A 12,973-nucleotide genomic window follows, 5' to 3' on the forward strand; every position below is an offset into this window, starting at 1 on the left:
CGCGTATCGTCGACATAACGACGTGTTATTGATGAGCAAGTAGGTGAAATGCTCAAGCGTGGTGTTATTGAACCGTCCGACAGTCCATGGGCATCGCCAGTTGTTTTAGTGAAAAAGAAGGATGGCTCGATCCGCTTTTGCGTGGATTACCGTCGCCTAAACAAAATAACTCGAAAGGATGTTTATCCATTGCCGCGGATCATGACGCCTTAGACTGCTTACAAGGTGCAGACTTCTTTTCCTCCCTCGATCTACGCTCTGGTTATTTGAAAGTGCCTATGGCTGCAGACGATAAGCCTAAAACTGCTTTCATCACACCAGATGGCTTATAAGAATTTCGTATGATGCCATTCCGCCTTTGCAACGCACCCGCCACTTTTGAGCGGATGATGGATACTATTCTTCGAGGCCTCAAATGGAACACGTGCTTGTGTTATTTGGATGATGTAGTAGTGTTTGCACCAGATTTTCCTACTCATCTTCATCGCTTGGAGCAGGTTTCACGCTGTCTCAGTGACGCTGGCCTCCAACTCAATCTGAAAAAAAAAATGTCACTTTGGGGAACGCAAGCTGACAATTCTCGGACATGTCGTGTCGAAGGATGGCGTTCTCCCCGATGCCGCAAAGCTCCGTGCTGTTAAAGAATTCCCAAGGCCAACGTCTCTAAAAGACTTGCGTAGTTTCATTGGCCTCTGCTCGTACTTCCGCCGCTTCATTCGAAATTTCGCTTCGATTATAGCACCGCTGACAGAGCTTCTTCGGGGAGACCCCAATCTTTCCGCGTGGTCCCCGGCTTGCGACTAGGCCTTCGCGACGCTACGGCGCCTGCTTACACCACCACCGATACTGCGCCATTTCGATCCCACTGCTCCCACGGAAATCCATACGGATGCTAGCGGCGTTGGTCTTGGCGCTGTGCTCGCCCAGCGAAAGCCCGGCTACCAAGAATATGTTGTTGCTTACGCGAGCCGCACTCTCACGAAAGCTGAAGCGAATTATTCAGTCACTGAAAAAGAATGCCTAGTGATCATCTGGGCCATTACAAAATTTCGTCCATACCTGTACGGTCGGTCATTCGATGTCGTTACCGATCAGCACGCACTTTGCTGGTTGTCGTCCCTCAAGGATCCCTGCGGCCGCCTAGCCCGGTGGGCACTGAGGCTCCAAGAGTACGACATCCGGGTTGTCTACCGTTCAGGCAGGAAGCACGCCGATGCCGATGCTCTTTCGCGATCGCCTGTACACACCGACATTGTCAGTGTCTCCGTCCTAGACGACCCACTTACCTCATTCGCTTCTGTCGACATGGCTTTGGAGCAGTGCAAGGACTCCTGGATTTCATCTTTGATAGATTACATCTCTGATTCACCTGCACGCCCACCATCCCGAGCGCTATGCTGACAAGCTTCGCACTTCGCCATCCGCGACGGAATCGTCTATCGCCGTAACTACAGTTCCGACGGCCGCAAATTGCTGCTTGTCATACCCCGGCAGCTCCGCACTGATGTATGCGCCGCTTTCCACGCCAACCCTCAGTGTGCACACGCTGGTCTCTTCAAGACCTACACTAGACTACGTCATAGGTTTTATTGGCGCGGAATGTACACATTCGCTCTTGCACAGAATGTCAACGCCGCAAGCCTGATCCTTGCCGCTCTTCTGGACCGATGCAACCTTTGCCGTGCCCTTCGCATACCTTTGACCACGTTGGAATAGACCTATACGGGCCTCTGCCATACACAGCTGCTGACAATCGCTGGGTCATTGTAGCTATAGACCAGTTCATCGAGGTATATGCAGAAACGGCCGCTCTATACCAGTCCGCGACAGCTCGTGACGTTGCCTCCTTCCTGCTTCAACGCTTCGTTCTCCGTCACAGCGCTCCCCGCGAACTCCTGAGCGACCGGACGTCGCGTCTTTCTCGCCATGTCATTCAAGAACTTCTCACTGAACGCCGCATTATTCATCGCTGTACCACCGCATATCACCCGCAAACAAATGGATTGACACAGTGGTTTAACCGAGCTCTTGTCGACATGCTTTCGACGTATGTCGCCTCCAACCACACCAACTGGGACCTCATCCTTCCCTATGTCACGTACGCCTACAATACGGCACCCCAGGCAACGACGGGCTTTTTCTCCTTCTTTCTGCTATACGACCTGAGAACCGTCATTTCCCATTGACACTATTCTTCCTTACCGTCCCGACTTATCAGAGGGTACACCGGTTTCCGAAGCCGCTCGGTATGCAGAAGAATGTCGGAAACTAGCTCGCTCTCTAACAACGCAAGAACAAGCGCTACAGAAATTTCGTCATGATGACGGGCGCCCCCACAGCCAGTTTTCGCCTGGCGCTCTCGTTTGGTTGTGGGTGCCTCCTACTTCGACACCAGGTGTCTCCTCCAAGTTTGTATCCCGATACCATGGACCCTACCGGGTTCTGCAGCAAACTTCTCCGGTGAACTACGTCATCGAACCTCTGACGCCCCCTACGGACCTGCGTCGCCGAGGCCGCGAAACTGTCCACGTCGATCGGCTCAAGCCGTATCGCGAGCCCTTCGTCCTCACGACGCCGTAGGCCTCCTGTGCGGCTCCGTCTTCAGCGAGGGGGGAAGATGTAAGGAAGAAGAAGTGCGCCGTGCAGAGCGCCGCATCCGGATTTCCAGCGCTACTATATATATATACGTGTAGACACATGTACAAGTGCGTCAGCACGTCAGCAAAAACAGCGCTGAAGGCACTTCACGTTCTTGTCGTGAAGGGCTGCTACCAAGCACGCGCCATCATGCTTCAGAATTTGCCACCATTAACGTTTCGAATTAGTTTGATGTATTCCAATAAAGGGAAAAGGCCATACATTGTTGCGATGCAATAGAGGCTTAAGAGCCCGGCCGCCACAAGGAAGACGAAGAGATGCCTCTGGGCTCTTGTCGTGAGTTGCGCTTTCCATCATGGTTTCTGGCATGCCTTTTCTTTCAAATACATTGTAAATAGCCTCTTTTGGCTGTGTTTCTTCACATGCAACATTTTCATGTAGGTGCGCAAACGCCATCCTCGCCAAGAAGCTTCGCAGCGGTTGCTACAACGAACTCGCTTCTACTGCATTGTCTACAGGTAACCCATGACGTCTATTAACTTACGGAGTCAAAAGTAGCCTTTGTGTTTTTCTGAAATGCTACCTGACCAGGAGAGCTTTTGTCGAACTCTTGACTGCTCCTACTAGCATACCTGCCAACGTTCCCGAATATTTTCGTAAAGTTTACGAATTTGAGCTCATTTTACGATTTGAGTGATGATGCGTCAAGTTTTACGAAAAATAAATGAAGTTCGCGAGTGACGTCCACTCGTGGGTCTCCGAATCTGTCGTTGCAAATTTTATGATATTGAAAAAACGCAAGAGTAGCAATTGATTTCAGCAAATTTACACAGATAAGTTCTTGAAACATGAAATAAATAATAATAATAAAAAACATCCCTGTCTAAAAACGATATTTTATTCGTCAATACCTTTACTTGTTACTTTAAATATTTGCTGAGCCAAATTTGTGGCTGCTCTTGTGCGGCGTATAAACGTGAATAATCGTTAATGAAGTGCATCTGTATTCCTGAAAGAAGCGTTCTCAAAGCAAGTTCTAAAAAATTATCCCCCCCTCCCCCTCGGATCCCATGGTGTCATGTTCGCACGATTTTGCGAATTTGAAAACTCATAGGTTGGCAGGTATGCTACTTGTTCTGCTACGACTACTACTTATAAGTACTACGAGTAGTAGTAGTAGTAGTGGCAGTAGTAGTAGTAGTAGATGTAGTAGTGGTAGTACTACGAATAATACTTGTAGTAGTATTACTATTAGCATTAGTATTAGTAGTAGTAGTTGTAGTATAGTATCGGTAGAAGTAGTGGTAGTTGTTTTTGTTGTTGCTGTTGTCGCAGTTGTGATAAAATACAAGGCACGGAAGGGAGTTTTTAGAGTTTGTATAGTTTTGAGCTGATAATAAACGATCCTGATTAAATAGCTAATTTGTCATGCTCACTGTCCAAAAATTACATCGCATGCCGGACTGAATACATGACACTCTGTGCTTGTGTGGTCTCACGCAAAAAACTACCTAAAGACCAACGTAATGAAAATAGCAGGAAGCAACATATATGAAACTAAGAGGGTGCACCAAAATAAGACAAGAGGAAACACGTCTTACTTATCCTCCAATCACGAGCCATGGCTTTACTTTTGCTTAGCGAGAGGCGCACTGAGCAGACGAAGCACGAGGCAGTACAACAAAATACGCATTTTCCACGCAGTTAGGCCTGTTTTTCTCGCTATTGTTCCTTCATTTTGTTGTCTTCTGCCTTTATGTAAACACTTCAGCAGATAGCTGGAGCATAGCACTCGGACCCATGACTGCCAGCAGGCACCAGAACCTCGGATCATACCGTCACTATCAATATCATTTACTAATATTCGAAGCCTTGTGCGCAAGCTCGATGAAGTCTCTTCTTTCCTTGACGATACAGGTTCTGACATTATCATCTTCACGGAAACATGGCTCCATCCTGACATTTGAGACAATGAATAAGTCCCATACATACCACGTATAATATTTACCGATGTGATCGCACTAGTAAACGAGGTGGAGGCGTACTTATAGGCGTTAAGAAGACGGTAACATCTTATTTAATTGATTTCGACACTAACCTAGAAATTGTATGGGTTGTGTGCATGACTCGTTTTGAAAAATTATTCTTAGGTTGCTGTTATCGTCCTCCTGACTCAAGTGTTTTGTTTGTTAGCGACCTGCGAGGCAGCATAACTCACGCCGTTAGGGACTTGTCCGGCTGAAAGTATTTTTCTCTTCAGCGACTTCAATCTTCCCTCCATAAACTGGCAAGCAGTTGTCATCTACCTGCCGCCTTTCTTCAGACTTCATTGCCTTAACATTGATTTCAAATTATCATAGATCATCAGTCAGCCCACTCGGGATTCCAACATACTGGATTTAGTATTGACAACGGTCCCTAATGCTGCTGAAAAAATAACATATTTAGATAGTTTCAGTGACCATACATTTATGCAAGTAAACCTTAAAGTCCCGTCCCGTTTTCTGGTGCCACAACTAAGATAATTCGTGACTATAACAAAGGAAATTACAGTGTCATTAACGCTGAACTTGAAACATTTCTTGTTAGTGTATTACTTCCTTGTTTCCTTAACCGAACAGTTCAAAATAACTGGGCTTTGTTCAAAAACAAGCTAACAACACTGGTTAGTCAACATGTTAAGTTAATTAAAATAACAAATGATTAACGCAACCTGTGGTTCACTAAATCGCTTAACAAACTGAGAAATAAAAAGAAGTGACTCTACGCGGCTGCAAAACGTGCGTGCACTCCAATATCTTGGAAAAGATACAGTGACTTCTTGAAAAGCTACGGCTCTAGAGTACGCGCTGTCCGAGATAAGTATTTTCGCACGATTTGCCATCCCTGCTCACAACTAACACAAAAAAAAAAAATCTTCGGAACCAGTGTGTCCGGAGCGACAAGACAGCAACATCATCTTGCATGATAACGACCACATTCCAATTCCAGACCATGACTGTCCTAACGCGTTCAATTCATTTTTTTTCATCAGTATAGCCCCATAGAAGACAATTCAAACATGCCTGAGGTAGCTGATATTGACTACCCTTTTTTAACAGCCCATCGACATTACTGTCAACGGCATCGCATCCATTATAAATAATCTGAAAGTGTCCACATCAGCAGGTGCTGACGGCATAAACTCAGATACTAAAAAACACGATACCAGTCTCGAGCAAAATATTATCTCACATGTTCCGGCAATTGCTATCGATAGGAAAGCTTCTCCAACACTGGAAAATCGCGAAAGTCATTCCCATCTTTAAATTTGGCAATAGAAATTCACCACTAAATTACAGACCAATTTCACTTACATCCATCTGCTGTAAGATGCTAGAGCATATAATCACCTCCCATATTTACAATAATTTAGAGAATAATAACTTTTTCTTCGCAAACCAACATGGTTTTAGGAAGGGTTTATCGTGCGACACGCCACTATTTGAGTTCACGACTGAATTACATTTTAATCTGGACAAAAACCTGCAAACTGACTGCATGTTTTTAGATTTTTCAAAAGCCTTTGATCGCGTAGCTCACTGCCGACTAATTTTTAAACTGTCTTCTTTGTCCTTAGATTCACTAACGCTATCTTGGATTCGGAACTTTCTTATCAATCGGCAGCAATTCACCGTGGTTACCAATCTTTCTTCCCCCCTCTCTTACGTATCCTTTGGTGTGCCACAGGGCAGTGTCCTCGGTCGACTACTTTTTCTGATATATATTACCGATTGACCGAATAACATATCTTCTCATGTGCGGATTTTTACTGACGATTGTATAATTTATCAAGTAATTGCTAGTACTGATGACCACGCAAAAATTCAAAATAATCTTGACCTTATTAGCAGTTGGTGTAGCACGTGGGTAATGTCGCTTAATCCAGATAAATGTAAAGTAATGTCTTTCACTCGCAAAGATTTCCTTTCCAACTTTTCATACTATATTGATAAGAATCCTGTCTCTGTAGTTACTTCTTTCAAATATCTAGGCGTAACCCTGACATCAAACCTTTCCTGGACTACACATATCAACAACATCTGCGGAAATGCCTCCCTACCCTTGAAATATTTACGCCGGAATTACCGTAAGACGCCAAATAAAGTCCGCAAATTAGCCTATCTTACATTTGTTCACCCTAAACTTGAATTTGTTTCTTCAGTATGGTGCCCTCATTACATTTATTTAACCACTATGCTAGAATCAGTTCAGAATAGAGCCGCTCGATTCATCTCACAAAATTACAACTACAACCGAAAGCATAACGCAAATTAAAAACAATTTTTATCGATTCCTTCTTTGAACACTCGTCGTGATGTAGCACTTTTATTGCTGTTTCAAAAGTACATTCACGGACCAAGGCCATCAGCAATAGCTCTGCAAGTCTCTCCATTTACCTCACGAAGATTACATAATCATCTTTCTTTCACGTGCATCTATGTTAAAACAGGCGCTTTTAACTCATCTGCGCTTCCACGTGTCATTCGCTTGTTGTGGAACGACCTTCTCGATATCATGATGGCTGAAGCTAAAAAAAAAAAAAAAATCCGTCACGGTATAAACATGCATTTCTTACTTTAAATAACTTCTTGTCTGCTTTGCTTCGTGTATGCATTTTTTTTCTTTTTTTATCTGAGGATCTTAAGAGTTTGTGTAAACTTGATTCTTCCTTGTATTATTATTAACAAAGTGCTTTATGTTCTGTATAATTGTATGCTCTTTATACCATGTCAAATTTTGAAGCTCCCCTTACCTAATGCCCGTCCTTCGGGCCTGTAAGTTATTTAAAATAAATAAATAAATAAATAAATAAATAAATAAATAAATAAATAAATAAATAAATAAATAAATAAATAAATAAATAAATGTAAATGTATTATTTTTTCTTCCGGAAGGGGAAAGAATGACGATTTCAAAGCTGCCTATAGGAGGATATACGAGCCTCTCTCACGAGAATTGTGTCAGCTGAGAGCTACTATCAGTATTCTTCCGATTATGCTGTCCTCGAAGCTTGAGGCAGCAATAACGTTTTCAGAAATACTTGGAAAGGTAATAGAAGACGTTTTCCGAAATTTTGAACTGGTAAACATATTCGATTAGTAGTGCGGCCACGCACAACATAACCAACTGAAGTAAGAAATATCCATTAGACGGGTATTGTTTTGCGCCGGTTGGCGACGGGCCTTTTGAGCTCGGAAAGTGCAATTCACAAGACCACCAGAACAAGAAAGGGACAGGACGCGCTCGTCCCATTCGTTTCTTCTTCTAGTGGTCCTATGAATTGCCCTTTCTGTCCTCATGTGGTAGGTGGCCGAAACGCATTTAAGATGTTACCGCTTGCATAGTGTGAGTGTGAAGGGGGTGTAGAACATCCTGCAAAATACCAAGCACCAAATTTCCGCGATAGCGCAGTGGTTAGAGCGTTTTCTCCAAGGTGAACATCGCCGTAGGGGCATTATTTGTGATCCCGGTGGTTTTGGGCGTAGTTTCGTTTTCTCCACCTTATGTGGAAGGTGAAGCCGAAACATGAGGCTACGACGACAGTATAACGACGGTGACTGCAACGGCCGTCGACGTCAGCCTAACGGAAAGGAAGGGCGGACACAGCAAACACAGTTTCGAGCTCTTGACTGTTGTCGCAGTACAACACTTGTGTAACCGAGCTTCCGGGGCTGGTGATTAAGTCCCGGTGGTCAGAATGAAACCTGACAGCTCCAACACCACGTATCATCGCTACGGTGTCGCTGTCCATCTATCATTCAAACAATCAATAATTTGCAGGTGCGAAACTGGTTCAAGTAAAAGCGTTTATGTGTGACTGCACCGACTTGTGGCACTCTTGGATCTTCAAATGGGTCGCGAGCCGTCTTCGCAACTCTATCCAACAGTGACTCCAGCTGTTTTATATATAGCTTGAGACTCATCGAGGCGTCTCAGGCAGCGACAGGGGCTGAGAGCGTCGGCAAAGTCTATGGTCGAAATTAGGGAGTTACGGGCAGCGTCTGAGTTCTGGAGCTAGTCTGTAATACACACTGCTATCTTTCTATGTCTTAAAGGTCTAGCTATTATTCTCGTTTACACATGATATGGTCGTTGCAGGTCGTTGCAGTTGTTATGCTCCAAGTGCCTGCTGTGTTTTTCAGTAGTGGCAAATACAGGGACAGCTTAGTTTCTTTTCGAACGCTATCGGTAGGCTGCTGTTCAAGATTTGCAGTGCATGACAAATGCGATCGAAATGCAGTCGTGGATAACACAAGGTAATTTGGAGTCCTTAGATGAATACAATAGGTAAGAATGCTGTGGGCATAGTTGACGTCGTGCAGTGGTATTTAGAGAGAGAGAGAGAGCGAAAAAAAAAGTAGGGATGTTAACTAGAAAAGGGTCTGGTTGGCTACCCTACAACAGGGGAAGGGAAAATGGGAATATAAAACAGGAAGAGAGAGAGTAATGCGGTGAATCAGTGCACCTGTGAGGACAGTGCAGACACTGTCAGTTTGTAATGTGTGTCGATACGTAACATTGGTCCTGTTACAGCGTTGAGTAGTGCAGGAATTAGACGGGATCTAGAATTGCATAGAGTCTATAGTCAACTACCTAACCTACACGATTTAGGTCCTCTGTACGTTCTGTGTTTCTTTCACATCCGCCCTTTGTTGGTTTCGTTCTTCTGAACTTTAGTTGAGACTATTACAAATGTGTTGCACGGCCGTCGAAGTTATAAGAAACAGAGCAAGAAGAAGGTGTTACTAGAGGACACTTCCTTCTTGGTGCACCTATGGCTTGATCGAGTCACACGTCTATAAAAAAGTGACAATATATAAAAACAAACGCACTCAGTGTTAAAGTAACAGCGATGATCCTTTTCCGGATATTATCTGCCCTAGAAGAGAAATGCCCCCTGAACTGCTCACCAACTGCAGAAAAAGCTGTGTATTATGGTTAACATTACATGGAAATCTCAATCTATTCAGTTCTCTACTGCCTACGGTACTGCCTTGACTCACCTACAGCCTTGGCGAGTCAAGTGCCGCATTTAAGAGCTTGTTCACTCGGCACCTGCCTCCCAGCATCACATCGTCGTGCGGAGCAAGCAAAATAATCATGTATCTCGTAATTCATTTGAAGTAAAACAGACAGTGAAGCCAGAGAAAGCGTAGGAAAAAGTAACTGTTATGTTGATTTGAAATCTAGAAATAATAATAATAATAATAATAATAATAATAATAATAATAATAATAATAATAATAATAATAATAATAATAATAATAATAATGCTTCATTGTCTGTGGTACGCTTAAGCGTAAAGCAGGAAGACGCGGGTTCGATTCCCCCAGCGGCAAATAGTGTTGGTACACTTTCATTTGCCTTTTGTCGTATTACATCTATATTTCAATTAAAATGTAACGGTTAGTTCCCCCTACGTTTGCTTCGAATCACTTAACTATAACGCTAAATCAAGCCCCTCGGTTTCCCTTATTCTCCTCCCTCGTAGTTTACTTGAGCGGCACGTGCAGCCCACGTCAAGCCGCGGCTTGCTGGATACACTATTCACTCACAGGGCGTCCCGTGTGTAAGGGCTCGCGAACTTTGCTACCTCGACCGTGCGCGGCAGAGCGGCCACAACTGCTGCCGACCAGCAGAGCACGAGTGCGCACTCGGCCGACCCGAGAAACGGCGCGGCCGCGCCAAAGAGCAGTGCCGGGTGTCGCAGCAGCCGTGCGCGCCATTTGTCGCTGTCAGGGTGGGAGGGAAGGGGAACAGGCGGCTGGGGAGGCGGCACATTGCTGCTGTTGGGCAGTGGCCGGCACGAAAGCCTGGGCGATCTCGTCGCCGGCGCGTCTGGACGATAGAGCACCGCACGGGCGCACTCCACTATCTCTTATTCTCCGGGGGAACCCGCACCGCTGCTGGTCCGCGCGCGCGGAAATGGCTCAAAATGTCCGGTCAGGAGACGGGACTAATCGCCCGAGAGCGAGCCACAGCCGGCGACATCTTTCCGATGGAGCACGGCCTCCAAGAAGGCGTGCGGGCGGCAGCAGCTATGAAGCCTCGGTGCAGCCATTGGAACCGCTGCCGCTCAACTCTCTTTGCCAAGCAAGCCCGCGCAGCTCTATAGTACTGGCATTCAGCGCAGGGGTAGAGTTTGTCCCCAGCGTGCACGCTAATAGCATGCGACAAAAGGTGCGGACAGATCAGAAGAAAATGGAGACTCCTGCTAGAGATTCGCGGAGTATGGGAGACCTCAACACAAAACGTGACAAAAAAGAGAAAATTGGAAAAGCATGCCACTCGTAGAGAACTATGAAAGTACTCACAATCATTCACGCGCAAGATTTCTTGAGTAGATTCAAGTCTTCTGGGCAAATTGCGCAGGGCGAGCCAATTTATCTCCAGCAGTAGATCTCCGGTTAAATTCCCGGAGAAATTCAAGAACGCTTGTGTACTTAGATTTATATGCACGTTAAGGAACCCAAGGTGGCCAAAATTAAACTGGAGATCTCCGCTACAGCGTCTCTCAGAGCTCCACTGTTGCTCTGGGGCGTTAAATCTAATTTAATCAATCAAACGACCAAATTATCACCCGCTATTTAATCCATGCTTGACTGTGATTCTGCGTACGTGTGTGCGTGCGCCATTAAAAATAAGTAATTAAGGCACATTATCGGCATCAAACCTAAACCTACATGCTACATAAATCATACTGGACGCGAGACAAGGTTGTCATGAACGCCTGATGTATATGTTACTCACTTCCACACAACAAGAAACGCGGAATATTGCTGCAAAAACCACTAATGTTTTCCCGTGGTTTCTTCGAATGCTGCCATTTAAGTGCGCATCATGACACAGCGCGGTGCCCCCATACGAGAATTCACTGGGTTTCTGAAAACGTAAAAAAAGTATCATTACTTTGACAAAGGCAAGAAAAGCGTCACTAATACCAACGCTGTTCATATTACTTCACTCATTAAAAATGACAAAGTGCCATGGCGTTCAAAATCTCGACGTAAAAATTCAGTTTCACATTTTCGGTATTCGGCGGACGTCGTCTGCTCGATTTATATCGGCTCCTCCGCAGTGCAAGATTGTGCCACAGATGAAGTTCCGCTGACCCCAACACACTGTGCAATTTGGGCGCAGTGGTGCGTCCTTGTGCGTAATTTTTCTGCGCATATACACTCGGCTAAACACAAGCTGTACTGGAATCTTTTGTTCTTCTATACTTTTCCATTTAGACGCGTAGCACCATCCCAGCCTTTATCCTATTGGAGATTATTTACAGGCTGTACGCAACGCACTCTGCAAGCAACAAGCCGCGTTGCTAAGATTGAACGAGAAACTGCGGCACCGCTTTGCGGTTGTTGGTTGCAACTGGAGGTAGTGGCGTTCGAATTATGCGTGAAAAGAAGCCGAAGCAGCAAACAAAAGAAAAAAATACAGAAAGAAACCCTGTACATTGACTACAGTGGGCAGAGCACTGCGGGCACCCCGCCCTGCTCTGCCGCAACCATGCGAGGCGTTCAAGAAATAGTGGGAGCACCTCGGAAGGGTTGAAGGGCGATCTTCGATTGCCGATAACTGCGCTTCTACGCAATACACTAAAATACTTCCTGCTGCGACATTTTCGGGAAGTATAGAGCCTTTTAATGACAAATACATTCCACGACTTGGTTGAAAGTATCTGCTAATCGCTTTAGAGGTAAAAATTAATCTGTAAACACATAAGTTACAGTCAAGTCGTAATTGTTTCAGGGACTTTGCCTTCTGCACCAGTATAGGTTAATTTGAGAGCGCAACAGTATTTAATTTAGCCACTTTCATAACCTGTTTCTCCTCTCTTTCTTGCAGCGAGTAGGAGAGTATTCAAATATTGCAATTGTATTTTAAATGCTAAGCATTTCTTGGCGAACATTTCCTACTTCGACAATCAATCTATCTATCTATCTATCTATCTATCTATCTATCTATCTATCTATCTATCTATCTATCTATCTATCTATCTATCTATCTATCTATCTATCTATCTATCTATCTATGTAGCCGCCTACGTCTTCGTGCTCTCATGGTCGTTTTGTTAACTTGGTATGTACCAAAATCGGCATACTATGACAACAGTATAACACGAACATAAATGATATGTCATGACATAAATGTCATAACATGCGTGTTATGTAGGTCATGAAACAGCAGCCTACGTCTTGGTGCTCTCATGGTCGTTTCGTTAATTTTGTAGGTACCAAAATTGGCATAGTATGACAGGAGTGTATGACGAGCATAAGTGATAGGTAATGACATAAATGCCATGGTATGCGTGTCATGTAGGTCATGAAAA

The sequence above is a fragment of the Dermacentor silvarum genome, chromosome 1, assembly GCF_013339745.2.
Source record: "Dermacentor silvarum isolate Dsil-2018 chromosome 1, BIME_Dsil_1.4, whole genome shotgun sequence".
In the NCBI taxonomy this organism is placed as follows: Eukaryota; Metazoa; Arthropoda; class Arachnida; order Ixodida; family Ixodidae; genus Dermacentor; species Dermacentor silvarum.